We start from the raw sequence: 24,654 nt of genomic DNA on the forward strand, positions 1-24,654 counted from the left end.
TGAGGTTTTTGGACCATGGAAACCCAACCATGGGTTGCTAGGTGATTCCTGGAAAGCAAATCTTATGTACAGTCCACTGAGGGAGATGAAATGTACATGTATGATAATTATTGCTATTAAAGAAGGGAAGAATGATACAAATCAGGCAAACTTTTTCTGAAAGGGTAAGATAGTAAATACTGTAGCCTTTGTGAGCCATTCAGTATCTTGCTGCAACTGCTCAGCCCTGTGGCTGTAGCATTAAAGCAGCCAGGGATGATTCCTAAATGAATGGGCATGGGTGTGTTCCAATAAAACTTTATTTACAAAAATAGGCAGTGGCCATATTTGGCTATGGGTTATAGTTTTCTGACTTCTGATGATAGTGACAGCCAGTGTTTAGGAACACTCACCATAAGCCAAAATCTGAGTATGTTTTATTATATTATTATTGTTGATCAGTCGCTCAGGTGTGTCCGACTCAGCGACCCCACAGACTGCAGCACGCCAAGTTTCCCCGTCCATCACCATCTCCCGAAGTTTGCTCAAAGTCATGTCCATTGAGTCAGTGATGCCATCCAACCATCTCTTCCTCTGCCACCCCCTTCTCCTCCTGCCCTCAATCTCTCCCATCATCAATAATAGAATAATTACGGGGCTATTATTATCCCTATTTTACAGATGAGAAATCCGTGTTGTAAGATGCCCAAGGTCACTTGGCTGATAATTGATGGAGCTAGACTCTGATTTTATTGCTTTGTTCCTAAGATATGGTCACAAAAATTTTTATGAAGGATAAGAAGTAGGAGATGATGTTAATAGTAGTAATAATAATAATTTACTGAGAGTCTGCTAGGTGTCAGGTGCTATGCTAACTTTATTTGGGTTAAGGTAAGTCATCCCTACCACAACTCTCTGCCACTATTATTACCTCTGAGAGGAAACTGAGCCACAGAGAGGTCAAACCACTTGCTTTAGGTCACACAGCTCATAAGTGGTAGGGGAGGAATCACATTCAGGCTATGCTCCCAATCTTCAGTTGCTGTCTGGAAGCCCTCAGCCTGCAGGAATACCCTCTTTCTCATCTGCGAGGATGTGGTCTCTGACCAATTAGGAAGCAGCCCTGAGTCAAGATTCTGGGTCCCACAGTCCGCCCCCACCGCCCCACCCCCGGGCCCGCCCACTAGCCTGTTGATACCACGTGAGTTCTTGGATCAGAGGTGTTCCTTGGAGAGGGTCCAGGGTAGCTGGGTTTTCCCAACTGGCCAGGACGCATTTTGATATTTACAGATCCAGCTCAGTCATCCAGCTGTGTTCCTACAAGGTGAGCTGCCTGAAGATGCGGGCCTTGGCCGAAGTATGCGGATGCGCACGGAGCAGGAAGCCCGAGTGGTGAGCAGCAACGTCAGGGGCGTCTGGGTGCCCAGAGGCCGTGCCCGCTGAAGCGGACCTGCGGCCTGGGGCTCTGAGCGTCCCCAGGACCCTCACCCCTTCCTTAGCGGCAGCGGACTGAGTTCTGGGCTTGTCTCTGAGTCAGAGGCCTCTGCAGGAAAATAAACTTTCTGTCCTAAGAGGAGGAGGGAACAGCTCACTTTTTAAAAATAGGAGAGGCAGCCCCGTTGCTATGACGAATTTCTCATGTTTCTCCGTGTTTTTAAAAAATTTTTATTTTTTTTATGACCCACATAAAAAGGTACATACAGCCTTCCTGTAAAATTATATGAAAAATATCTTCATCTTATGCCCAGTTCGAGTAAGATTCAAGGGGCTATGGGTCAAGAGAGCTTGTGTTAAGGCCTTTGAAGGTTCTTAGATCTTTGACATTTTGGGGACCCACCCCACACCACTGCTAACCTCAACGTGTCCCTACAGATGCCATTATACATATGTGTTTTTAATTAAAAAAAAAATACCTGAAAAGGTGTTAAAAAAGTAATTCATATATATGGGGCTTAGGAAAAATAAATTATTTTTTGTGTTCTTGTGATCTATGCTTTTCTATTTCTAAACACAAGTGTGGTTGGATAGCAGTTGACTCACCAATGTATTATAGACATTGAATCAGACACATTAATTTTGAGTTTGCAGTTGTCTTTTGATGTTCTGGGGTTAATCTGCTTTGTGAGTTCAGGTTTCAGATATCTCTGTAGGCCCTCCCCAAGTTTGTAGATCTCAGGTTCTGGGCCTCTAGTGTGGGACCACGGAGGTAGGTGCCAGAAGCACCTCAGTTTCCCCATAAGCAAAATGGGCACGTTTCAGGAAAAGAAGTGCAGAGAGATAGAGGGAGAGAATGATAAAGCAAATTGGGCAAAATATAAATAATTGGAGACCCTGGGTGAAGGTTTTAGGGAGTTTCCACTTTCCTGCATTTTAAAATGATACCTTGAGCATATATTCAGAACAGACAAAAACTGTAGCCCCAAAACATACACGCACCACAATGTTCCAAGGTTCACTGCAGTGCTACATACAGTAGCTAAGTCAAGGAAGCAACCTAAATGCCCATCGGCAGATGAGTGGATAAAGAAGACGTGGTGCACATACACAACGGAGTATTACCCAGCCACGAAAAGAAGGAAACAGTGCCATTTGCTGCAATGTGGATGGACCCAGAGATTGTCATAGTAAGTGAAGTAAGTCAGGAAGAGATAGACAAGCCCCCTATGATAGCACTTACATATTGAATCTAAAACTTGACACAAATGAGCTTCTCTACGAAACAGAAACAGACTCACAGAGGTAGAAAACAGACTTGTGGTCACCAAGGGTGGGAGGTGTGGGGGAGGGATGGACTGGGGGTTTGCGATTAGCAGGTACAAACTATTATACAGAGAATGAATAAGCAGCAAGGTCCTACTGTATAACACAGTTCCCCATGTTTAATATCCTGCGATAAGCCATAGTGAAAAGGAATATATATATATATATATATATATATATATATATATATATATTACTGAATCACTGTTGTACTGCAGAAATTAATACAACTTACTTCAATAAAATAAAGGGCACTTCCCTAGTGGTCCCGGGGCTAGGACTCTGTTCTTCTAATGCAGGGGCCCTGGGTTTGATTCCTGGTCAGGGAACTAAATCCCACCTGTCTCAACGAACACTATAGATCCTGAGTGTTGCAATTAATACCTGGGGCAGCCAAATAAATAAATACATAAATTCTTTAAATGAAATAAAAAGAGAGAGAGATGAAGCCTAATCTGCCACCTTGTAGCAACAGTTTCTATGGGAATAAACAGAGTGTCTTTTCAGGCTGTGAAGGGTATCAAGTCTCTCGGTACTAGTATTCCTGTATCAGGCCTTGGACTTCAGAATCCTATTTTTAAAAAAAGCAACTAAAGTTAAAAACCTCAACAAAAGCCTTTTCACTCCAAGGAAGGGGAAAAAACCTTTTCTGCCATGTTCAGAATGGTGGCCCAACACTAGAGCTTCTGACGGGGGCAGGGGCAGCTCGACTCTGCCTGTTTCTCACCAGAGGGGTGGGGGGCGCCCCGACCTCCACCTTGAATCTGAGGCCTGGCCAGCTGGGAGCCCTGGTCCTCTCTCAGCCTCCCTGATGTGTCTCCCAGCTGATCACAGCGAAGCTCATTAAAGCTTGGCTTTGGAGGCCTAGGGTCTGGGACAGGCCGTGCCTGTAGTGGTAGCACCTGAGGAAGGAGGAAGAGGCAATTTCCCCAAATCCTCCCAGAGGCCAGGTTCTCCCAGCTGCTCTTCCAGGCTCCCTCTGCAGCCCCGCCCCAGTGTGCTTCGTCCTCCTGGAAAGCTGCTTCCTCATCCCCTCCTTCTCCCACCCTCCTCCACTTCCTCCCCTCTGCTCACCCTCTCCTCCCTCCTCCAGCCTCTGCAGATGAGCAAACTGAGGCTCAGAGAGGTGAAAGGACTTGCCCATCCAGCTCCCAGTGGTGGAGACAGGGATTTCATCATATCGGGCTAAGTCGCTTTAGCCGTGTCCTACTCTGTGCGACCCCGTGGACTGCCGCCCGCCAGGCTCCTCTGTCCGTGGGATTCTCCAGGCAAGACTACTGGAGTGGGTGGTCATTCCCTCCTCCAAGGGATCTACCCCACCCAGGGATGGAACCCACGTCTCTTACGTCTCCTGCATTGGCAGACAGGTTTTTTAACACTAGCGCCACCTGGGAACCCCATCATCAGATTGGGTCTGTCTAATCCCAAGGGCTCTGTTCTTAACCACAATTCTGTGGATGGAGAAGGTGACAAGTCCTGGGAGCCAGAATGTATTCTTAATTGAAATGTTTGAGTCAGTGGGGTTTTTATTATTATTATTTATTTATTTAGTTTAAATATAAATTTATTTTAATTGGAGGTTAATTATTTTACAATATTGTATTGGTTTTGCCATACATCAACATGAATCTGCCACAGATATACACATGTTCCCCGTCCTGAACCCCCCTCCCTCCTCCTTCCCTGTACCATCCCTCTGGGTTGTCTCAGTGCACCAACCCCAAGCATCCTGTATCACGCATCGAACCTGGACTGAGTCAGTGGTTTTTAAATTTGAGCCAGCCTCAGCATCCCCCGGTGGCTTGTTAAGAGCCTGCATTTCAAACAAGTTCCCAGGTGAGGCTGCAGCTGCTGGTCCGGAATCCATGCTTTGAGAACCACTGGTCTCAGTGACAAAGCTTTAGATGGTGATGTACGGGGTCCCCCTCATGTGGTGGAAACATCCTCTCCTTTGGACCAGGGGCTGCTGCTCTACTGCTAACTGGTGGGTGACCTTGGACCAGTACCTTGCTATCTCTGGATCCAGTGTCCCCCATCTGTACAGTAAAGATTTGGATGAGCAACCCTAGTAGAGGCTGGAAGAGGGAGGTTTGGAGTCAGTCTGGGTCTGACTTCTGACTCTAAAAAGCTGTGTGACCTTGGGCAAGTGACTTAATCTCTCTGTGCTTCCAACTATTATCTGTGATGTAAAATCATTAAACCAGATCGTTTCTAAGTGTAAATATCACTGATTTAAGGGCTGAGGATGGTGGGGAGAGAAGATAAGGTTCTCAGCCTGGTCAGATGGTGAATGACATTCTTCCCTACCTGCACAAGCTTTTGGAGGCCTGAGAAGAGGCAGGTGTCCCTTCTTCCTGCCCTCTCCCTCCTTTGCTCGTTCCCCCTTCTTTCTTTTTTCTCTCCCATCTGTCTGTCTTTCCTATGCCTCCTCCCTCCCTTTTTCTCTGTTATCTTTTCCCTTACCCTCCCCTCCCCACCCTCCCTTTCTCTTTACCTTTGTTCACAGGTTATTTCCAGCATCAGCTTCTAATTAGAGTCAGTCGTGTCTCTGTGGTGTGACCTAGGCGCCCTTGGCATATGGACTTTCCTTCTGTGGGCCTAGAATCCTCGTCTGTAAAATGGGCGTGCGTCACCCCCTGCAGTGTTGTTGGAGGTTCCTGACTTAGCCCCGAGGCAGCACCCAGCACAAACCCTTCAGTTAGTTCTTTAGCTTGGAGGCTAAGGGTGGGGTTCTGGAGCCAGGAGGCCTGGCTGGAAGCCCAGCTTTGCCACCTACTAGCTGTGTGGCCTTGGGCAAGTGGCTTGACCTCTCTGTGTCCCAATATTCTCATCGGAAAATGGGGGCAGAAATAGTGCTCACTTCGGTCCTTCATGAGGTTTAATTACCATGGGCCTAGCACACTGCTTGGCTGTCAGCTATTTTAATTATTCACAGCTGATGGTGATGTTGCAGGGCACTGTGCTAAGTGCTGGGAATAGAACAGGAGATGAAACAGACCCATCCCCAAGAAAATCCCAGTGTAATTGAGAGACATACTCTCACAAACCAGAACAACACTGCATCAGTGCTATCCTGGGGGGAGCCCAGAGCAGCCCCCCAAGGGGCAGGGAAGTCTTCCAGGAGGTGGCCCCAAGCTGAGACATGACGAGGGAGCGGGCGACTCAATAATAAACATGTTCATAGGAATTTTGTATAATAAAGTAATTGGACAAGTGTGCAACGATGTGTTAAAACAACCTAATCACCCAGTTCCAAATACAAATGGTTGAATAAACTATGGTACATTGAATGACTGGAATCATTAGCAACTGTTAAAATATGGTAAGGTATATAAACATAAGCACAAATATATATAATCATTAAATGCAAAAGCAGGTTGCAGTATGATACTTAGAGATTGAGTCAGTTTACATTTATATAAAAAAATGTATGTGTGTTCAAATCAATGTTTTAAAGATACTTATCTCTGGGGAGCTGGGTTTAGGATGAAAATAGAATTTATATTTAAACAACACGAGGTCTGAACGTAGTTAAAAGTTTGATGTCATTTGTTAGCTTTCTAGAAATGGTACATGAATCTACATTCAATGATCAGGTTTTTGTTTCCCAAATGAACAGAGTTCCAGAAAAACATCTATTTCTGCTTTATTGACTATGCCAAAGCCTTTGACTGTGTGGATCACAATAAACTGTGGAAAATTCTGAAAGAGATGGGAATACCAGACCACCTGACCTGCCTCTTGAGAAACCTATATGCAGGTCAAGAAGCAACACTTAGAACCGGACATGGAACAACAGACTGGTTCCAAATAGGAAAAGGAGTATGTCAAGGCTGTATATTGTCACCCTGCTTATTTAACTTATATGCAGAGTACATCATGAGAAACGCTGGGCTGGAAGAAGCACAAGCTGGAATCAAGATTGCTGGGAGAAATATCAATAACCTCAGGTATGCAAATGATACCACCCTTATGGCAGAAAGTGAAGAGGAACTAAAAAGCCTCTTGATGAAAGTGAAAGAGGAGAGTGAAAAAGTTGGCTTAAAGCTCAGCATTCAGAAAACTAAGATCATGGCATCTTGTCCCATCACTTCATGGGAAATGGATGGGGAAATAGTGGAAAGAGTGGCTGACTTTATTTTTTGGGGCTCCAGAATCACTGCAGATGGTGATTGCAGCCATGAAATTAAAAGACGTTTACTCCTTGGAAGGAAAGTTATGACCAACCTAGATAGCATATTGAAAAGCAGAGACATTACTTTGCCAACAAAGGTCCATCTAGTCAAGGCTATGGTTTTTCCTGTGGTCATGTATGGATGTGAAAGTTGGACTGTGAAGAAAGCTGAGTGCCGAAGAATTGATGCTTTTGAACTGTGGTGTTGGAGAAGACTCTTGAGAGTCCCTTGGACTGCAAGGAGATCCAACCAGTCCATTCTGAAGGAGATCAACCCTGGGATTTCTTTGGAAGGACTGATGCTAAAGCTGAAACTCCAATACTTTGGCCACCTCATGAGAAGAGTTGACTCATTGGAAAAGACTGATGCTGGGCGGGACTGGGGGCAGGAGGAGAAGGGGACGGCAGAGGATGAGATGGCTGGATGGCATCACTGACTCGATGGACATGAGTTTGAACTCCAGGAGTTGGTGTTGGACAAGGAGGCCTGGTGTGCTGCAATTCATGGGGTCGCAAAGAGTCGGACACAACTGAGCAACTGAACTGAACTGAACATTTGCTAAAGGACTTCCCCTGGTGACTTAGTGGTAAAGAATCCGCCTGCTGGGGCAGGAGATGCTGGTTTGATCCCTGGGTCAAGAAGATCTGCTGGAGGAGGAAATGGCAACCCACTCACGTATTCTCTCCTGGAAAATTCCAAGGACAGAGGAGCCTGGCGAGCTACAGTCCATGGGGTTGCAAACAGTCGGACCCAACTTAGCAAGTCAACCACTACAACAACATTTGCTAAAATCCAATATTATAGGACATTTAAATTTTTGTTCATTAGATACTGCAAAAAACCTCAGTGCTATTTTAATTTACCAAAAAAAAAAAAATAAAAAGGGAAACAGAAGGTCGTGAGGCCACGAATAGGGGCAGGAAGCAGGAAGGGCATCCAGGTGGAAGGAGTCGCATGCACAAAGGCCTGGGGTGGGGGTGACAGGCAGTGGGACGTCAGGCAGCTACGCTCGTGCGTAGTCTGTCTGGAGCTCCGGAGGCTCTTGCTGGGAGCAGACGCGCTTCCCACAGCTGCCCTGGGGCCTGCATGTGCTCCTGGTTTGTGCTCAGACGGTGGGCACCGCTCCCAGCTCCCAGACAGGCGGGTCGTCCCGGGCAGACCTCGCCACCAGCCGCCGCCCGCCTGCCCGCCACAGGCAGCCTCCCCAGAAGGCCCCCACTCCGTGCAGCTGGCCGCCCCCGCCCTCGGTCAGCCGCGTTTCCTGCCCCTCCCTCTCTCCTCCCTCCAGCTGTTTCTCTGGCAGAGTCCTGTCCCATTCAGCCCCCAGTGAGCGAAGAGGGCAGGACAGACCGGGGGTCTCCCTGGGAGCCTCCGGGGGATGAGGATGTTCCGGGGGTGCTGTGCTCTGGGGTCTCTGGGGGGCCCATGAATGAGGGGGTGAACTGCTTTCTTGGGCAAACGGCCCCAGGCAAAGAACAGTGTGACTTCGAGGAAGAAGTTGGGGATCACGCGTCTCCTGCACAACCTCGAGTGACCTGAAGTCAGAGAAGACCTGGGCAAGACCAGCCACAAAGGTATCAAGCTTGGCTCTGACATTGATTGCCCAGAGGAGTCAGGTTGCAGGGGTGGGGGGCGTGGGAAACAGTAATAGAGAAGCTCTTTGGCTCTTGGTAAAATGTAATTTTTGTCAAAATGGAAATGGCTCTATTATGATTTTCAGATTTCCAAAGTGATGCATGCCAATTGGAAAAAGCCAGCGAGGTCACCATAGTTATAAAAAGCAGCGAACTCTATGTTTCTTTTCTGTTAATGCTCCTGACAAGCCTACAAGGGAGGTACTTTCATTGTGCACGTCTTACAGGTGAAGAAACTGAGATTCAGATTGGGGAAGGCACCAGCTCAACGCTGTGGAGTCGGGTAGCGGGGTGCGGAGCTGAAAGTCTGTATAACCCACCTTTTAAGCTGCTGGAATGTCCTACCTCTCAGCTACAGAGAAGAAAGAGGGGTTCTTAACCCAGAGGTGAACCTTCAGGTGCCTCTCTGTGTCACTCATTGACTCACTGACCAACCTGTGATGTTTGTGGAGTGCCTACAATGTACCACCACGTAGGAGCATCTAAATGTGGAGACACACACCCTTTTCTGACAGCTTGTGTGGTACCCTATGGTGACAGTGTTAGTCTCCCGGTCCCACTCTTTGTGATCCCATGGACCGTAGCCCCCCAGTCTCCTCTGTCCAAGGAATTCTCCAGGCAAGAATACTGGAGTGGGCAGCCATTCCATTCTCCAGGGGGTCTTCCCAACCCAGGGATCAAACTTGGGTCTCCTGCATTACAGGCAGATTCTTTACGGTCTGTGCCATCAGGGAAGGCCATGTTTGGTATCCTACCTTGTCCTTAACCAGGGATCACGAACCTTCGTCTGTATTATCTACGTCCCTCCAATATGCATTTTAAAGGCTGCATGGAGAAGATGGCTTGGGATTTATCAAGCATCCCTCCATGTGGTTGCTTCCTTTTTTTTTTCATTATTATAAACAGAGCTGCAGCGGCCACTCCTAGGACATCATCTTTGCCTGTGTGTCCTGTGGACAACTTTCCCAAGGTGAAATTGCTGGCTCAAAGGTTTGTGTGTTTTTAAGGCTTTCGAGGCTTTTAGCCACATTGCCCTAGAAGGCTGTGCTGGCTTGCACTCTCCTGGCCCAATATTGGGGTGCGATATTCTCACGGCCTCATCTACGCTGGTTGTCACCTGTCTCCTAAAATTTCCCTGATGGGAAAGGGGAGAATAGCATCTGGCTGCTTGAGTTTTCATTTGTTCCTTCATGCTGAATATCCTCTACAATCCTGTTATTCACTTTTGTGACTATCCTGTTCAAGTCCATCCCCATTTTTTTTTTTTTTTTTGCTCTTGCTGGCATGTTTGTCTTTTTTCTCATTGATGTTTAGGAGCTCTTTGTATATGAAGGATATGAATCCTTTGCCAGTGCTAGCTATTGAAAATCCCAGTCCCCCCTCTGCTTTCAGATGAGCATGTTTTAAGTAGGTGAGCCATTTGGACCAGCGTTTGGCAAAATTACAGGCAAATAGCACATCATTTTACTCAAGTACCTGCTCCTTGCTGTCAGTCTGATCACTCAGACCTATGTAGTTCAGAGAGGCTAGAGAACAAGTGGACGAGTCTCGGGTCTGTCTTCTCTCTCTGTTCAAGTGCCCGGCTCCCAGCTTCCTTTTTTGCCACCCCCAACCTCCTCTTCAAGATCAACCTTCCCTGTGGTTCTTGCTGTTGGTTTAGACTGAGTTGAATTAGACTCAGGACTTCTCAAAGGGCCATCCTGGGACCATGAGCATCAGTTTTTTTGAGTTAGAATCCCTGAGGATGGAGTGTGGGAGTCTGCATTTTGAACCAGCACCCCTGACAATCTTGAGAACCACCACGCTGGAATCCTTGATCATTCCCCTTTGCCCAGGTTTCTGGGTTCTTTGCTGCACGCACACTGAGCTTCTTTTTTTCATTCCTAAGCAAATATCTATGCACTTCTGCGAGTCTGCATCTCCTGTGTCAGCAGGAAAAGCCAGGAGGCAATGGTGGAGAAGAAACGAAACTCAGTCTCACACCACAGAAAGTCAGATCACATTAGTAGTCATCCAGCCTGCGGGCTTCGACATTATTTTAAGCCACAGAACGCTTTCCTCCGATGAAAATACATGGAGAAGTGCACTTTAAAGACAGATAAAAGTGATGTTATTCTAGTGGAGGACTCCAGACGGCAGCTCATTGAACCTCACTGTCACTGCTGAAGGGCCTTTAGGAAACTTCATAGCTCTGGGGGGCAGATTGAAAACTAGAAAATCTACTCCAGATTGTTAAAACACCATCGTTTTTAACCATTGTTGAATTTGCTACGCGACCTTAGGCAAGGTACGCCCATTCTCTGGCCCTAAGCATCTTATTTGAAAAAAAGGAGGTTGAATGTTGTATTAGTCAGGGTCACAGTTGCAGTAACAAATAGACCCAATGTGTACAATGGCTCAAGGCAAACAGACATTTGTTATAAGTCAGGCATTTGTGAGTGGAGCCTGGTCCTCTTCCACAGTGAGTCAGTGAGCCACCACACCTGGCTACTATCCCTTAGACATCATCCCCAAGGAAAGAGTGCATGGGGGAGGGATGTTTGCTTCTTAACTGTTTCCTGCCACACGTGGGAACTGGTCGGGGAACCAGTCTAGGTGCAAAGGAGGCTGTGAAACATGGCTCATGGTTAAGGTGGTTCTTTCCCACCTAGGGCTGTGTACTGTGGAAGGGAGAACGAGTTTCTGTGGATGGCTCACTGTCTCCCCCACAAATACGGTGACCTCTTGGGTCCCTTCCAGTCTCTGGTTCTAAATTCTGAATTTTTGTTAGTTGATCTTAGAGTTAACGCAGTGATGTTGGGCCCAGAAATACTTTCCTATCCTCAAGATAATCCCCATCAAATAAACCAAGTAAATGTCTACATTCCAGGCCCCTAAACATGGACTTTCCTGGAACATGGGCAACTGCCATTCTCTTTCACTCCTGGAAAAAGGAAACAAAAATAACAATGTTATTGAGCTAAGCACTTTTACTGAACCAAAGGTTTTTGTATCCACTATCCCATTAAATCTCTCTACAACCCTCATGGAGAAGCTTCATGATTAGCATTCCCATTTATTTTATTCTTACTTATTTTTGTGTGTGTCACTTGTGTTTATGTTTTTATATTTTTATTAAAAAATTTTTTTTGGCTGCGCTGCATGGCTTTGAGGGGGTCTTAGTTCCCTGACCAGGGATCGAGCTTATGCCCCCAACAGTGAAGTGCAGAGTTTCAACCACTGGACTGCCAGGGAAGTCACAGCAATGTTTTTTTTTTTCACATGAAGGAAGTGAGGCTCAGGAGGTAACGGACTTGCCCAGGGTCACACAACTCAGAAGCAAAAGAACTGAGATTTGAACTCAGAATATCTCACTCCTGTCCTAGGGTCCCACTGCACACTGGAGTGCATGTGTACAAGGCTGAGTGTGTGTGAGCGCATGTGTGCGATAAAGGTCAGAGTTTACCTCGGGCTGTATTTCCCCAGGGTGGGGTATAAGAAAGTGGAAGTGCAGGAATCATGGTCCAAATCCCCAGAATGGGCCAAGCTTGCTTATTAGAAGGCAGCTGGGTGGGTGTCTTGGGCCAAGGAAGCCCAGCACGACTAAGTACTACAGTCACCAGCCGGAGAAAAGAGAAGGGGGCGGCACGCGAGCACACAGCCTGAGGCCGTCTGTGGGTCCTAGATGTCACTGAGGCCTTGACCTGGCCAGGCATGGAGTAGGTGCTTGTGGATGATTTCCTGTGAATAAACTCCAGGAGTTGGTGATGGACAGGGAAGCCTGGTGTGCTGCAGTCCATGGCGTTGCACAGTCAGACACGACTGAACGGAACCGAACTGAAAACCCACGGGGAGTGAAAGCTGCATCTTTGCGAGAACTCAAGATGGGTCAGGCTCAGTCCCTGTTCTGAAGGTCTTGGGGGAAGGAAGGCAAGCTGGTCACAAAGACTGTCCTTCAGTCACTCAGGCAAAATTTATGAGCCCATGCTCTTTATCTGGCACTCCCCAAAGCACTTCCTGCTTTTGTGGAACTTTGGAGGGGCTGGGGGTCGTAGTTATGTTTGCCCCCATATTCGATCTGAGGAAAGTGAGGTCCCAGTTGGTGGCGTGACGTCCCCAAGGTCCCTTGGTGATATTAGGGACCTGGTGTTGACCTGGCCCCCAGGCCAGAATTCACTATGTGGCCCTGGCTGAGGTCTCGGGCCTGGGGTGCAGCTTGGCAGTCCCTTTGTGCCGCTTCTGAGTCCCAGGACATGGCGTTTTTCAGGCAAAATTAGGAGACAGGTTAATTTACTCTTTTGGAATCTCTATATTTTTGCCACGTTGGCACAAGCATGATAGAGAGAGAGTAGCATTTCTTGCCCCGCTGGGTGGAAGCCAGAGGCCTTGTTAATCCTGTTGCTGCTGTCTGGCTGGCACAGACTCTGCAGCCTCAGGCTCTAGAATTCACATCTGTCTCTGCCTTTTTACCTCTTGCCTCCTCTGGGCCCTTATCTCTAAGGGAGGGGATACTCTTAGGGCTGTTGGGGGTTAAACACATACGAATATACAGGAGCACTTCCTGGTGAACTTCCCTGGTGGCTCAGACGGTAAAGAATCTGCCTGCAATGCAGGAGACCCGGGTTCGATGCCTGGGTGGGGAAGATCCCCTGGAGAAGGAAACGGCTACCCATTCCAGTATCCTTGCCCGGAGAATCCCATACACAGGGGAGCTTGGTGGGCAACAATCTACGGGGTCCCGAAGAGTCGAACATGACTGAACAGCTAACACACTTTCAGACAGGAGCACAGAGCACACGGCCAGCTTGATGGAGGCACTTCTATTTTTATTCTTGGGGAAGTGGGTATTGATATTCGCCTTTAAATGTCAGGGTTGATGTGGGCATCTTGTGCCTTGTGACCCCAGGTTGCCAGGGCAGGGAAGGTCATTTTGGCTAGGCTCCAGGCTTCGTGCCTTGCCCTGTGGGCTCTGGTGGGTGGGAAGGGGAGCGCTTCACCCACCGTAGACACTCTGGCAACCTTGGAAGTGTCAGCAGCTGAGTCAGCAGGGGGTGGGGGGGTGGTGGTCAGCTGCTCTTCAGGCACACTGTCAGAATCGGTTCTGCTTTTCTTGGGGGACATGTCTCGGATCCTCTGATCTTAGCCCTGGGATCCCGCTGAGGGCAGCTCTTGTGCAAGGAGGTGGGGGCGTAGGGTGATTGGATGCTCAGTTTTCCCTGCTGGGGGTCATGGGTCAGAGAGACTGGAGGGCTGGTGGGGTGCAGCCAGGTAGACCCGGGCTCTGCTCCTGGGAACCAGTTACCTCTAGGAGCTGGGGCAAGTCACATGACCTCTCTGAGTCTCAGTTTCCTTTTGTCTCAGAATTTTTTTAAAAGATTTTTTTTGATGTGGACCATTTTTAAAGTCTGTATAGAATTTGTGACAATATTGCTTCTGCTTTATTAGCCACCGGGGAAGTCCTTTTTGGCTCCAAGGCATGTGAGACCTTAGTTTCCCAGTCAGGGAGCGAACCGGCAACTCCCGCATTAGAAGGCACAGTCTTAACCATTGGACCACCAGAGGACGCCCCATCCGAGTTGTTGAGAGAACATCTGCCATGCTCAGTCAGTGATCTGGGGTGGTGTTTAGGGACAGGGGACATTCAAAACATGCCCATCCCTTGTTATTGGGATTTGTTCGAACATTTGTCAGAATCTATGATTTCCTGGGTGTGGAATCAATGAAGAGCTCAGATAGTCAGTGTATGAGGCTGCTGCTGCTATAACAACCACTGCAGACTGTGGCTTCAAACAATATACATTTATGATCTCAGCTTTCTGGAGCTCAGAAGTCTCCAAAGAGTTTCACCCACACCTTTGCAACCTAGAGCTTATTGCTAAAGTCACTCCCATCAGTCATTCAGTGTGCAGACTCCCACAGGAGCAAAGAGGGCGTAGCTTTGATTGGGGAAATCAGGAAACAGTGTCTGGTGATGGGAGCATATATTTGATCTGGTTCCAAGGATGAGTCGGCCTTGAGTGCCTGGAGGGAAAATTGGCCAGAAATGAAAGATATTTCTGTCTGGGAGAGTGCCATGCATGAGCAGAGGTTTGGAGGTTTGGCGTGTGTGGGGTATCTGGTGTGGCGGGTGGAAGCAGGGAGCGACCGGAGGCAGTCTGGATGTTCTGGAGGGCCTCAAAGGTCCCATCCAACTTTCTGGGTGGTCCAGTATCCTCCATTTCACCGGAACAGCATCTTATTGTCCCCTGACCTTGCCCTCCCCAAACTCGGCGCTTAAACTCAAACATTTGGACCATCGAAGATTCCAGACAATCCCAAGATAATTGAGTTTGAAATTCCAGCTTGGCAGAAGGGTATGTTGGTTTGTGGATTTATCTCCTGGATTGTCTGGCCCAGAAACCAGTTCAGAGGGGAGAATATTTCTCTGCATTGGTGGCTTTCTGGACTGGATGTTGGGTCTCCTCCCCTAGTCTGCCCAGGACTTGCTGATACCTGTGGGCATCGAGCTTGGGACAAACAAGGGCCTTCCTTCAGGGTTAAAGAGAGTGATTTAGGATGACAGCTGTGGCTGGCACGGGATGTGTTTCCTGGGGGAGAGGGCCACTGCCCGCTGGTGCCAGATGAACAGGCTGGGCATTGAAGGGTCTGCTGCGTCCCCGTTGCCAGGGGTAGAGCTGACTGACGTCAGAGCGGGTCTTCTGGGAGCATCAGCAATCCTCAGTTTCTGTTATGACAGATGTGGCTCACGGGGGCCTCTTCAGCCATCAGGGATTTGGGCCAGGAAGAAAAAGGACATCCCTTGATTGAGAAAAGAGTGGCCACCCAGGGTAGAAACAGGACTCTGCCAGCTCACGGACCTGTCCTGAAACCTGTTCCTGCCCTCGCTGGCCGTGAGACCTCAGAAAGGACATTTAACTTCTCTGAGCCTCAGTTTCCACCACTGTAAACTGGGAGTGATAAAAGGACTTTCCTCATGGTGGGGGTGGGCATTGGATGCTTTGTGTGAGATGCTGAGTGGTACAGAGTTGGGGCTGAAAACCAAATACGGCTCGAACATAAGGGGCCTGGCTCAGATGTCGGGGGGAGCTGTTGGGAACCAGAAGTCCTGAGCCAGGAGAGGCTAGAAATGCCAGGGATGGAGGGTGCCAGGGTCAGAGCCTCACCCCCGCTTCCCTTCCCCCACTTGCTGTGTGGCCTGAAAACATGGCAGGGTCTGGGAGGAGACCTCAGGTCACCATCCCTCCTTTCCTGGGGGGCGGTGGGGCCTGGCCAGCTTACATGGGCCTCTCTTTCTCTGTGTTTCCTCATCTCCTGTGAAAATTCCCAGACATGAAGGGAAATCAGAAGCAGGGTTCTGGGGAAGGGCAGGGTGGCTTCCCAGAGCCTGGCTGGGCGACGCCCTTTATCTGCCTATCATGGAATCCCGGTGGGCCTGGGATCCATCAGCCTGGGGCCTGGGGTCTCCTCCCTGTCTCTGGGCCGGCCTCTGTTCCATGCATCCTGTCTGCTCCATATTCTCGGCCTCTCCCCGTTCTGGCAGCTCACATATTCTGGGAAGCCAGCAGCACCCCAAAGTTCCTCTTTCTAAGAGTTTTTTAAAAACAAGTTTATTATCTTCAGCTATGCTGGGTCCTCATTGCTGCGGGCTTTCCTCTAGTTGTGGTGGTGGGGGTTGCTCTCTAATTGCGGTGTGCAGGCTTCTCATTGAGGTGGCTTTAGGTGCTAGAGCTTCTGTAGTTACAGCACGTGGGCTCAGTAGTTGAGGGGCACAGGCCTAGTTGTTCCTCGGCACTTGAGATCTTCCTGGATCAGGGATCGAACCTGTGTCTCCTGCACTGGTAGTCAGATTCTTTACCACTGAGCCGCCAGGGAAGCCCTCCAAGAGCTTTACGTGTCGTTTCCACTGCCTGCAGGGATTGGCAGTTTTCACTCACCAAGGCTTGGCTGGACTTTCTCCCAGTCCTGCTTCCTGCTGCCCAGATCCTCTTTGGGGACCAGTCGTCCCTCTCTTGGTATCATGCACACTCATCACAAAAGTTGGAGATGGGGCAAAGGGCCCTATTTTACAGCCGAGGAAACAGAGGCCCAGAGGGACTATGGGTGCTCACCCCTCCCTTCCATTCCCCAATTCACAGCTTCCCTCTCTGCTTTGGGAACACCTCCCAACCCTCAGTGAAAGTGAAAGTCGCTCAGTTGTGTCCAACTCTTTGCGACCCCATGGACTGTAGCCCAGCAGGCTCCTCTATCCGTGGGATTTTCCAGGCAATAAGACTGAAGTGGGAAGCTGTTCCCTTCTCCAGGGGATCTTCCCAACCCAGGGATCGAACCCAGGTCTCCCGAATTGCAGGCGGATTCTTGAGTGCCACTGAGGCATTTACTGGTTGCGCAAAAAGCCAGTGCAAGCCTCAGCGGCCCTGGCCTTCTGTCCTTCAGTGGGGCTCACAGAGTATCGATTCAGTTTGGCGTTAGGCAGACCTGGGTTCGCATCCTGAGTCCCTTGAGGACCAGCTGGGTGACCTCAGGTCGGCTCCTGTCTCTCGCCTGTAAACAAGACTGATGGCAGGTCCTTCCCTGAGTCATGGGGGTGAGAACGAAAGGAGATGATCCATGTAAAGTGCTTAGCAGTGGGCCCCGCACTTAGTGGGTCCTTGCAAAGACCTCTGGGCCCTAAAGATGGGGTGCCTGGCGGGTCCTCTGTAAATACTTTCTGAAATGAGATTGACTTCTTTAATCACCCTCTTCTGCTCCAATCCCCAGTCTGTTAGCAGCTATTTTTTTTTTCTTTTCTTCCTGTAAAGGATGAGGCTCAGTTAGAGGCTGAGATCAGAGAGGTTAATTGGCTTCCTAAGGCCACACAGCTCATAACGAAGGGAGTCAGGCTGCCGATGCCTGCGTTGGACTGGACACCTCAAGAGCTGTTCCTATCTTCCTGGTCCTCTGTCCAGAGCCCACCTGCCCTCCTCGTCTGTGATTTCCAGTTCTTTCCACTGATGTCACACTCTCCCTACACCAATTAGGGTTAGCTCATGTATCTTCCCTGGTGGCTCAGCGGTAGAGAATCTGCCTTCAGTGCAGGAGCCACAGGACACTTGGGTTTGATCCCTGGATCGGGAAGATCATGGCAGCCCACTCCAGTATTCTTGTCTGGAGAATCCCCGTGTACAGAGGAGCCTGGTGGGCTACAGTCCATGGGGTTGCAAAGAGTCAGACACCACTGAAGCAACTTAGCAGGCACATGTCTTCCATAGCTCGATCGACACATGAATGAATCTCACGTGCCATTCCTCAGAAGCCTGTTCTCATCTAGACATTACACTGAAAACGAAAGGGATCTACTCCTTCACCTTGAGGCATCAGCAGCTGATGACAGCTGGCAGGAGAGGGGTTGGTGAGCTGGCTGCCTCCAGCCATCACGGAGCATCCTCCATGGTGGACCCCTAGGCTCTGCACACAGGTGAAGGGAAGGGGAGGCTCTGGTCAGGGATGCTGCAGGGGGTCAGTATGGGGCAGCCTCCCCGGCTTCAAGGACGCGAGGACAGGCAGGGACTGAGTTAGCTCTGTGGACGTCTGTGTTACGACTTCCTCACTCCTCCACTGGGACCTCTCTGCTCCTTCCTTTTCTTGTAGAGTCGCAGTGACTTTTATTTTTTTAAATGTGACAAAGCTGCATATCAGCAGAGCTGAGAAACGGAGCGAGCTTGGGAGGCGATGGGGGTAAGTGTTGCAATCTTGGCAACCCCTCGTCTACACTGCCTGCCTGCCTGCTGGCCTGCGGCTTTCTGTCAGAGCCTGCGGGCTGCTGTGGTTAAAGCGTGGTCAAGGCTGCGTCCTGTGACGTGAATGAGGAGCCTGGGGTCCCGTCCCCTTCTGCTGAACTGGTAAAACTGTCCTCTGACTCGGGGAGCCTTCCTTCCCTGTGTGTGTGTTGGAACCAGTGCCGGGAGACCAGGGGGAGAAGCCCGTCCTGTCCAGGTGTGTTTGGAGAGGCAGGATGGCGTGGTGGTCGGGGCTTCTGGAATCCGACCGCTTGGCTTCAAGTTTCTCGTCTTCCTAGCTCTGCAGCCTCGGTTTCCTCACCTGTGAAGTGCGGGTGACGCTGCCTTGAAGGCCTTGTAGGGGGAGAGTTGGGGGAACATGGGCTTCCCAGGTGGTGCTGGGGATAAAGGATCTGCCTGCCAATGCAGGAGACGCAAGCAACCTGGGTTCGATCCCTGGGTCGGGAAGATCCGTTGGAGGAGGGAGTGGCAACCCACTCCAGTACTCTTGCCTGAAGAATCCCCATGGACAGGGGAGCCTGGCGGGCCACAGTCCATGAGGTCGCGCAGAGTTGGACACAACTGAGCGCCTAACACTTTGCAGGAACATGGACCTAGGGAGGGAATATTTTAATTTTTATTATTTTGGTACTGCCTGCCACCGGTTGTTTAAAGGAAAGAAACTGTGGTTGGGGAAGTTGGACATGTGAGGGACATGCTTAGCTTGGGGCCCAGAGTTCGGTACATGCGTGGCATTTGCGACTTGGTCACTAGCTGTCTGTGGCCCCGGGGCAAATTTAGTGACAAGTTCAGCGCCTTTCTGCTTTCTTGCTGCGGGGCTTTGGCAGGTTGCTGTGCCTTGCTGAGAAACGTTTCTAGAAAACTGGGGCTCTGTCAGCTCCATCCCTGGTGGTTGCATGGACGTGGGGGTGACCTCAGAGGGGGTCCTGGCCCCCAGGGCAGCAAGCAGTTCTGGAAGCACCTGAAAGGCCTCTCTGGGCATCATCCTTGCCCCTGGGGTGAAGGTGGAGGTGGTGGTGACTGGCTGGTTTCTCTCCTGGGATGTCACAGGGAAAGGTTGGGGGCACCCCCAGACACTCAGGTTCCTTAGGCGGTTTGGAAGCGTATGGGGTGCAGAGCAGGCCACTGTGGGGGGCTGAGCTGAAGGCGGGCTGCCTCGTCCCTGCCTTTTTCCTTCCCCCTTTCTTTAGTGGCCCGGGCTCTGAGCCAGCCGACATCTTCCAGAACTTGAGTGGATGGATCTTTGGGCAAAACCAAGCACTTCCCCGTCCCGGGCAAAAGGGTCCTCAAGGCCAGATGCTGGCTGCATGCTGGGTGGTTCTCTGCTCTGGGAGCTGGCTGTGATCAGAGGAAGTGTGCCCCAGCTGACCAAGAAACATACCCCGGGCGCCCACCCTGCACCCAGCACACCATGGCCCCTTATTAACCGTCTGCTGGGAATGAACACAGGAGCCCCATGAGCAGCGGGCCACTCCCGGATACTTTGGGGACCTTCACTTGAAGCCCCCTCTTTCCCTCAGGAAAAACCAATCCTCACTAGAGTTATTCTGAGGTTGTGTGCCTTGTTTTTAAAACACACAAAATTATTTTGAGGCCATACACTGTGAAAGGGACTTGCTTAGTAGCTCAGATGGTAAAGAATCTGCTTGCAGTGTGGGAAACCCAGGTCCGATTCCTGGGTCAGGAAGATCCCCTGGAGAAGGAAATGGCAACCCACTCCTGTATTCTTGCCTGGGAAAATCCCATGGACAGAGGAGCCTGACAGGCTACAGTCCATGGGGTTGCAAAGAATCTGACATGACTAAGCAACTTCACTCACTTCACACTGTTTAAAAAAAAAGGCATGGGAATTTTGTGTTCAGCACCATAATATTCCTGGCCATTTAAAGACCAGAATTGTGTCCCTTGGAAATCTTTGGTTCAGCCCCACAGAGAGGCCCCATCACTATGGCTCATCCAGAGAAACCTGGGGTAGGGAATGCCTGGGTCGTCAGGTCTGAGGGGTGCTCTCATAGACTATTTCCTTGCCTTTCTACTGTATAGATGAGGAACTAAAGGCACAGAGAGGTTAAGTGACTTGCCCAAGTTCACACAGCTGATAAGGGCAGAGCCAGAGTTTGGACCCAGAGGGCTTTAACTGCAGCACTTGCAATCCCAGAAGAGGAAACTGAGGCCCAAATGTGACGTCAGAGGAAGAGGCCTGGTGTCCAGCCAGTTTCTCCAGCCACGCTGGCTCCTGAGCTTGGCCTGGCAGTGTCTGAGCCCCGCATCCTCAATGCTGGACCAGAGGGCACCTTCCAGCTCAGGGTCCTTTGGAGGATTCGTGGGCTCGTGGCTCAGGGAGGGGAAGAGAATTGTGCAGATTCTCTGAAATTTAGGAGCGGAGTTGAGCCTGGAACCCAGACCTCTTATTTCTTCTTGGTTTCCCTCGGGGGGAAGATCGAAGGTTTGGGCCGAGAACACAGCTGTGATGCAGGTCTCAGCTTCCTTGGGTGTCAAATGATGGCGTTGACAACCCCAGCCTACTGGAACCTGTTATCTGGCCCTGGTTTTCAAACCAGCCTGCAGAGAAATGAAAAAACAGACAACAGAGTGAGTTTTTCTCGTAAAGTGTTTACATCTTATAAAGGTGAGGCCCTGTGCCATCGATTTTTATAGGTCTTAGGTACCATTTGTTTCCTGAAATGGTGAGGATGGTCAAGGATAGTTTTGTTTGCCATGTCCTTGCTGGGCCAACATGAAAAGCTGGCAACTCTGGGACAGTCCCAGAAGCGTTTGGGAAATGTAACTGGGTCGGGAGATGCCACAGTTTGGAGTTCGCTTGAGCTGAGATGGTCTCTTGGGCTCCTTCAAAGTGAGGCTGAGCGGGGGACGCCCAGAAGGGACGGAGAAACTGTGCGTGGAGGTGAAGGCTCCGGCTGCCAGCGGGGATTGCAGAGGGAAGGAGGAACCTGGCATGCCGTGGGTGCCCGATGAGGGCGACAGGATGCGATGGTTGCCATGTGAGGGCTCCATTCGTGACTCAGAGTCTGGGCAGCAGGCGAGGGGAGAGGGAACTAGGGAAGAGGAGATGACAGGGGGAGATGCTGGTCATGGACCAGAAGACGCAAGACGGGGAGGAGAAGCAGAACCCAGAGAAGGGGTCCAGGAGCCTGATCCGGCTGGGAGCGAGGCGGGCTGAGTGCGGAGGAGTTGAGGGGCTCTCCAGAGCCTCTTTTGAAGTAGAGGAAACCCAGGAGAGAACAAATGAAAGACAGAGACTTGTCTTGGCTTCTGAGCTACGTATCTTTTATTAAAAACAAAAAACAAACTTTTTAATTTTATATTGGGGTATAGCCGATTAACAAACAATGTCATGTTAGTTTCAGGTGGATAGCCAAGGGACTCAGCCACACTTATACATGTATCCCATTCTCACCCAAACTCCCCTCCCATCCAGGCTGCTATGGAACATTGAGCAGCGTTCCCTCTGCTCTCCAGTAGGTCCTTGTTGGTTTAGATGTCTGTCTTGGGTGGAGGAGCCCCAGAAGCAGAGCCCGAGGGTTCAGTGAATAGGAGGCGTCCAAGGCGTGTCTCAGGCAGGGCTGGGACCTGGGGGAGCAGAGGGAGGCAGGGCCAGCCCTGTTCCGGTTGGCGCTCATCGTGACTGCACATTCTGACATTTTGCTCATCAAGCAGGTTACATATTAGTTTTGATTTTTAAATATTGCCACGAAAGTATTATTTATCCTGATGAGTGAGCTTGGCGAGGCATACCCTTGCATTTGTATTCAAAGATCTGTCAGGGTGAGAAGCTCAGCAAGAATCTGGTCTTGAGTGGAGACCAGCCTCAGCCTGATCCCAACAGGGGACCCTGGACCCTGAATCATACCTCACGGCAGTGAGGGAGGAGCAGCTCACTGCTTAGTTGGGGGCATTTCTCGGGAGAAGGGGACAGCTGTGAGCTGTGATATTTAGCACTCTCTGCAGCTGTGAGCTGGGCACCCCCCTCTAGCCCGTAAAGGTGATCTGGGCTTACACCATCAATACCTATTATAATATTCTTTGTGGTTCTTTGAGAGATGGCAGTAAAATTTTGACTTAATTATAAGTGCTTATGTCTATCAGCTTATTTTTTGAATATGACGAAGATAGAGCTTTTGGGCCTCGCTTCTATTCCTGCTGTAGAAGGGTTGAATGAATGGATGCTTCGCAGCAAGGAGGGTGTCCTGGCTGGAGGGGAGGGAGCAGGATGGTCAGTGGAGCTAGTCTGTGTGGCCCCACCTGAAGGGTGGGCTCATTTCAAGTTGTTGATTCATTTCCTTGGAAGGTGGGAGCTGGGGAGAGGACGGCCAAGTGGAGTAAGGAGCTGTGACTCTGGCCATGGAAAGAGGAGCAGAGAGAGGAGGAATCTGGCTTTGGGTTTCTTAGGAGGGGGAGTTACTTCCTTGCTGCTTGCCTGGTACCTGGCAGATATTATGTGCACATTGAGGTTTCCTGAATGTATAAATGAGAAATATGTAATCTGTCGTCAGTGTGAAAGAAGCTCCGAGAAGAGGTTTTGTAGAGTCATGCTCTCTGATGACTGGACCACATTCACGTCTGGGACAAGCCATACCACCATAAGAACTGTAATCACACTTGACAACCGTAATAGCAGAAATAGTGGTGGGTAATTTACTGAGAACTTAACGTGGTCCAGGCCTTGTTCTGGGTGCTTTATATTCCTTCTCTTATTTCGTTTTAATACCAACTTTGAGGAGTATGTACTATTTCTGTTCCATTTTATAGATCTAGAAACTGAGGCACGGAGAATTTAAGTGACAAAGACGCCTCATAGGTCATAAGTGGCAGAACTGGGATTTGAACCGGAATGGTCTGGCTCTCGAACCCGCCCACTTCACTATCTCCTGTTGACCGTGGCTTTGGGATCACCTTCTGGCTCCTCTCTTTTCTAGCTGTGTGACCTTGGGCAAGTTTCTTGACCCCTCTGAGCTTCAGTTTCTGCAGTTGTGAGGTGAAGGTAGTATCAGGGCTCTTGGGAGGCTGGAGCAAAGTGAGGGATGGGAAGAATCCTGAGGGCTGATGGTGGTGGTTCCCATGACTCAGCATCACAGCAGTTTCAAGGGTCCCCACTTGTGGCTACAAACTGCGGAGGCCCTTGGAAACCTACGCCAGTAAGTCATCGCCAGGGTTCTTGGCAGGAGGGTGGGGAAAAAGGAGGAGGGAGACAAAGCCTCCTCTGTCAGCCCCTTGGGGCCCGCCCCAAGTTGGGAAGATGTGAATGCTACAAAGAGAGAGATGAGGAGTGCCTGGGCGTGGGGTGGGCACCCTGTTGCCCGCCAAGATTCGTTCTTCATGAGAAATAGGTGGAAAATTACTTTGGATCCTTTTCTGAGAGGCTGGGAAGGCAAGGGCCAATTCATGGAGGGGAGAGGTTTCTCCACATCCCAGGCGTGTGATCCTGGCTTTATTTTGAAACAGAATGAAACCTGAAAACACCTTCAAGTTGGCAGCTGCTAGGGGCTGTCAAGGTTGCCATACCAGCTCCAGAAAATGGCTTCCCGTGGGTTTAGGAACCAGGCTCTGAGCTCCGGGTCAACACCAGGAATCTGGCTGGTCCATCACGACCCTGTTGTCTGTGTAGCCTGGTTCCTCCGGCTTAACTGCCTTCTTCTCTGAGAAACTGCAGGGTCTGGCTCTACCCTTCGGTGTTGTTGAGGGGCCCTCGGGGCTAAATCTGTCTCCCTCACTCTGCAGACAGTTTCATACACCACAGAATTCTTTTCTGATCCCAGTCTACATGGCTCTGAATCTTTTTTTTTTTTTTTTTTTTTGGATAGATTAAAGCACAGAACAGCTAGTGAAAAGCAAGGGCTTAAAACTTGCTTGCTCATCATAAAAGGATTTCAGAACCTCAGACACTCTGAAGAACAAGCGAGGAATGACATGCGCACACACACAATGATTTCTTATAATTATTGTAACACATACATGATGGTGAACTCTAACATTAAAAGACTGGAAACAAGCCGAGTGCTCATCCTTAGGAGACTGGTTAAGTAAATGATGGCAAATCCAATGATGAAATACGATGCAGCCATGAAGAAGGATGGGTACTTCTTACATACTGATAGAAAATCATCTCCAAGGTGCATTGCTGGGTGAAAAAGACAAGATGACAAATAGTGTGTGTAACAGACCAACCTGTGCAAAACAGGGAAGCACTTAGGATATATGTTTGTTTTTGTTTAAAGATACTCTGAATGGGCTCAGATGGTAAAGAATCTGCCTGCAATGCAGCAGAACGACGTTCAATCACTGGGTCGGGAAGATCCCCTGGAGAAGGGAATGGCAACCCATCTCAATATT

General features: G+C 49.7%; 1 protein-coding gene across 1 annotated transcript in view; it reads left to right on the forward strand.

Annotated features, from left to right (window-relative positions):
* The first annotated feature begins 8,260 nt into the window (after window positions 1-8,260).
* CMKLR1 (chemerin chemokine-like receptor 1) overlaps window positions 8,261-24,654 on the forward strand; it is a 41,628-nt gene continuing 25,234 nt past the window's right edge. Inside the window, exon 1 of the mRNA XM_052654839.1 lies at window positions 8,261-8,488. The gene's annotated coding sequence lies outside the window, so the exon portion shown is untranslated. The remainder of the gene's footprint in view (window positions 8,489-24,654) is intronic.

The sequence above is a fragment of the Budorcas taxicolor genome, chromosome 17 (assembly GCF_023091745.1).
Source record: "Budorcas taxicolor isolate Tak-1 chromosome 17, Takin1.1, whole genome shotgun sequence".
Taxonomy (NCBI): domain Eukaryota; kingdom Metazoa; phylum Chordata; class Mammalia; order Artiodactyla; family Bovidae; genus Budorcas; species Budorcas taxicolor.